Source organism: Lipophrys pholis (assembly GCF_963383615.2).
Source record: "Lipophrys pholis genome assembly, chromosome: 22".
NCBI classification, from domain to species: Eukaryota; Metazoa; Chordata; class Actinopteri; order Blenniiformes; family Blenniidae; genus Lipophrys; species Lipophrys pholis.
Genome location: NC_137644.1, coordinates 5,508,069 through 5,513,351, shown reverse-complemented (window position 1 = coordinate 5,513,351; position 5,283 = coordinate 5,508,069).

The following is a 5,283-nucleotide window of genomic DNA, read 5'->3' as shown; positions in this document are numbered from 1 at the left end:
CACTTATTTCAGTAACTTTTTGGATAAATTATGTTCGTAACAGTAATTTTAATACCACATACTTTATACTTTTACTCTAGCACAATGAATGAAGAATTTTTTTATTTATTTTACTCCGTTATTCTGGGCTTCATGCTGCCCGTTACCATTACTTTTGACTGGAATATATCAAAATAACATCATTTTCCTCTGGGGAAGAGACTTCTGCCAAAGTCGACTGACTCTATGTGACCAATCAAAGGAAAGAGGAGGCAGGGCTCCTCGGGCCTCACATACGACCAACGTTTACCTCCCTGTTTACCTTAGGTTTGTATATACTTGTACACTAATAGATCTCTTTTGAAAAGGAGAATGTGTCTCAACAAGATTAAAATAAAGATTAAATAGGAAGAAATATAAATGTAAAATAATAATAACAAACAAACAAACAAACAAACAAATAAATAAATAAATAAATAAATAAATAAATAAATAAATAAATAAATAAATAAATAAATAAATAAATAAATAATAATAATAATAAAAAAAGATGTAACTTCAGCTCCAGGAATGCAAAGCACCAGACGGAATCAGGGGGTTCGGGGGGGATGCCTTGTAAACGCAGAATTTTTTTTTGTCAAGGAATGATAAATGAAAAAAAAGTGGATCAATATATTGAACCACACAATACTCTGAGCTTTAATAACATTACATGGCACAACCATGCTATTATTCGCCTCTTTACGCCGTGTATCATCGGCAACTGTTGAACCTGTGATTTGCAGGTACAAAACCATTGATAAAATCTACTATTTTAAATTCAGTGCCATTTATTTTGTGTTCTTTTCTGTGGAGCTTTGCTGTGCTTTAGGACTGATAAATGCTGCACAGAACCCTCAAACCTGTAGCCCAGCGCTTCATCATGACACGCACAAGGTCCAACTAACCCACCCCACCATAGACGCCACTGCCCAGGAACCCAACAGCAGCACCAAGGGGAAACCAGAGGTACTAGTGCTCGATCAGATCAGATCAGATCAGATCAATAAGTAAAATCTGTGATTTACATCTCCACCCATCGCATTCACAATTGCTTCCTGCAATATCGTTAATGCTGAATTTCTGCTATAGCGAAAATGAATCAAATAGACATGTAGACGTGAGCTCAGTTATACACCGACCCCCCCCCCAAACACACACACACACACACACACACACACACACACACACACACACACACACACACACACACACACACACACACACACACACACACACACACACACACACACACACACACACACACACACACACACACACGCAGCAAATGAAACGAGAGCCATCAGAGGGCCGGTGATGGAAAGCAATGGTGACACCAGCCGTCAGCCAACATCAGCCCCCGGAAGATCGCCGTGACAACCACGACATCGACCCCTCCGAGAGATTATCGTCAGATGCTGCTGCCTCACAGCTACGACCCACACATACACACACACACGGGCTGGAACATACACACACACAAACAAAAAATTACCCAGTGGACAGTAAGAAAAATTAAGGTTAACTCATAAGAAAGCAAGAAATAACAGTGTTTGTTTTTTTTTAATTGGCTGGGGATGATGTTGAAGGTGGAAAAAAAGTGATGAGAAGCAGGAAGTAAAAACACATAATATGAACAGTGGTGTCACATACTTTATCTTGAGTGGGCCGGACCAGTAAAATAACAAAATAACATTTAAAGTTTAATTTAAAGTTTAAACTTCAGTTCTTCTTTCTTGTGATGCAAAGTGTTCCTGATAGAAATGTATATATTTTAGCAAAACCAAACAATTACTTCAGAAAATGAGTACAATCTCAGTATGACGTCAATTTTAATGGTGCAAAATATAGTGAAATGTCTACAAAAAGAAATTCTACAGCTGTTGCATTCTGGGTGTTTTCACAAACTCACACCATGGTTTGTCGTTTCTTTCTTGTCCCCCCTTGTCCTGTTCGGCAGCTTGGGCAAACAATATGATGTGATTGAGAACCTTCTAGTGATAGAACAGTTTTTGCTCTTGCAACAGGAAGTGGCCTGGAGTCTCTTCCTGTTGTTGCCTTTATTAGAAGTTGGCATGGCTGCCGTACACGGCGGAGGGGGACGCTCAAAGAGAGAGAGAAGAGAGAAGATTGAGGAGGAGAGGAGGGGGGGTGTAGGGGGGATGGGTGGGGGATAACATACAATACCCTTGTTAGCGCTACATATATTATTTGCAGTTGTCACACTGATTTAAATACTTTCCAACTATTATTAGATTAAACCAGCCTGAGCAGCTCTATCTTGGTTTTGAGGTAAATACTTGTTTTCTATCTTTCATGGCAGCATCGCCGATATTTCAGCTCGGGTCTCAGTGTTTTGTTGTGTCGCTACTCTTAAGAAATGCCTTTAAAAAATGTATGTTTTCTTTGAAAATTTCCACAATTTTCTTGGTGGTTTTGCGTCCGGATTCGAGAATCTTGTGGGCTGGTTTTGGCTCAGGGGCCTTATGTTTGACACACTCAAGAGTCAAAGTACGATCAAGTCTTTTGTTTCAGTACTTCATATGCAAAAGTAAAATCTGAATTATGCCCGGATTATACACGCAAATCCTTTAACATAGATATCGTTATATGTAATATGTAGGCAAGTATTGCTGTAATCTTGATTAAATAAAGTTGGCTGTGATTAGCCGGATGACTCCACTGTTAAACATTGCGTGGAGAAAAGAAAACTTTCTCTGATTTGGATTTTCATGATCGTGGCGGTTTTGATAGCCAAAGCGCCGGTGCAGATGTGAATGAGATTCTCGGGCGAAGGCTCACTCGAGGCGGCTGTTTGTGGAAATCACAGTTATCTTTTTCCTCTCGCGGTTTCCACTCCAGAGTGCTTGGCTGCTGATTACAGACATCACCGAGGCAAAAACTGCCACCTGGTTAATCGTCAATAACACCGTCAACCAACGTCCAATCGAAACTCTCAATTAGTGTCTGTTGATGTAAAAGCACAGCTTATGTATCTGTGAATGGCTTGTGAGAAAGCTCATGCTCATATGTCTGCCCAGTACAGATATTCTTAAATCTCTTGGTAGAGCGATGCGAACTGTCCCAACAGTCGCTTTAATAACAGCTTAACTAAAAGTTCCCAATGAGCCGGAGCCAATCCAAGCACCAAGAACCCGTTCCCACGCCGAGGCGTCGGGTATCGGTGCATCCGTCATCCTAACCTGGACTCAAACCTGAGTTTTCTTCCACTGTGAGCCAGAAGTGCAAACCACTTCTCCGTTGTGGCACACTCAACTGAATACGTCCTCCACTCTGAATTGATTTCCTGCAAGCCATCAAATTTAATACAAGTATGACTGAAGAAGTTTCTGTTTGTCCTTGTTTGAGCGGCAGTCATTCAAAATTGATGTTAATGTACATTTAATATCCGAGTTTCTTTCATATTCAAATGTTTTCAGACCGTCTCCGGCAGAGACGTCCTCAACAGACGCGACACATTTCAGCGCTCGCATTTGATTTTTGTCTCACTTCATCACATTTGTTCCATTTCCCGTCGTTTCTATAATTAATCTGTTTGCATTCTGTATTTATTCCGCCAGACACTAATCCACCCTAAAAAAAAAAAAGAAAGAGAGAGAGATAGAGAGAGAACTTGTAAATGGACTTCTCGTGTAGCCGCACCGAGGCAACATCCTGACGCGACGCCGACCCGTGCGCTCGCTCGACGCGTGCGCTCGCTCGACGCGTGCGCTCGCTCGACGCCGTGCGCGCCACGCGATTTCGCGCTGACGGCGGCGGTTTCGTACAGCCGAGTGTGTGAACCGGGAGTGAACTCTCCAGCGCGCGGTGAGAGTCCTCGACGCCTTTGGGGAAGGGGGAAGAGAAAAGAGGAGGCAAGAGAGGCTCCTCGGGAGATAAGACTCGCCGAGTTAATCCTCTTGATGAAGCCTCAGCCTTAGCCCCACTCTGTTTATCTGCCATTCAAAGACTCCAACAGGACCGGATGGGAACATGGAAAATAGATTAGACTTCTCCTGTCTAGACACCACACACAGCCACACACACACACACATACACACACACACACACACACTCATAGCGACAAATGTTGACAAGGCATATGACAAAGTGCAGTATCACTGCAAATAAACTGTTTAGGGGGAAGCAAAGTGTTCCAGAGTCTCTTCGATCATCGAGTTTCACACAGTGTTTGAAATTCAAAAGAGCGCTGCTTCTTTAACTGCTCAGAAGAGCAACATTTCCAGCGTTTCAAAGTTTTAGGGCAGGGTGTCAAACATAAGGCCCGTGGGTCAAAAGATGTCCCGCAAGAGGCTCCAATCCGGCTCGATAAAACGACAAGCAAACGGTGAAAAACAATTCAAAGACAACCTTGATTTTCGGACCGAGACCCCGAGCTGAGATATGCAAGATGGAGTTCACTTAAATAGCTTTTTTGTTCTACCGCTCTAACACCCACAAAGTATTTTACTCTGCAACATTAGTGACATTCATCCAGTCACACACACTAATGGAGGTGGCTGCCCTGCGAGACGCTCAGCCCATCCACTGGGATGGCTCAGCGTCTTGCTCAAGGACGTATGGAAGGATGTGGGATGCACCTTCTGATTGGGAGACAAAATCGCTTCCCCCGATATGTCAATATAAAGCTCTGGATTGGGCCATTTTTTTCCTTTCCTGTTTAGGTCAATTACAGCAAAAACCCTTTGAATTTATTTTTAACGTCTGGATGATGCCATATAAATAATCAGAGTTGGAATCAGAGGCTTCCTGTGTGAAGTTTACGTGTTCTACGTTGGTTTCCTACTCAGTTTTGTTCCCACGGTCGGCCTTTTCTGTGTTTCCCCTGCAAAGTTTACTCTGCTCTTGACTATAACGTGATCGGATTCCAAACCCTACAACCTTCACCAGGATAAAGCAGGTTAAAGGTTGGATGGATGGCACTTCATTGAAAACACGTATTATAATTGTAATACTCGTGAGGTTTGAGAACTGTAAATGACATTGAATTTTATAAAAACAGTTCCTTTGACTTTTATTCCTCAAGCTCCACGTGGGTCACGGTGAAACTGGAAAAAAAAAAAAAAAAAAAGTTGGTAAAATGAATAAATAACCCGCCGAGTCATTTTCAAATCACTGCTCTGTGTCAATTGAATCAAGTCGCACTCAGAAGTTGTGTCGCGGTGTCGCCCACCAGACTTAAGATGAGACACCTTGAGAGGGGAAACGTGAGAGTGGTCGTTACGAGCGGATGATCTGAAGACG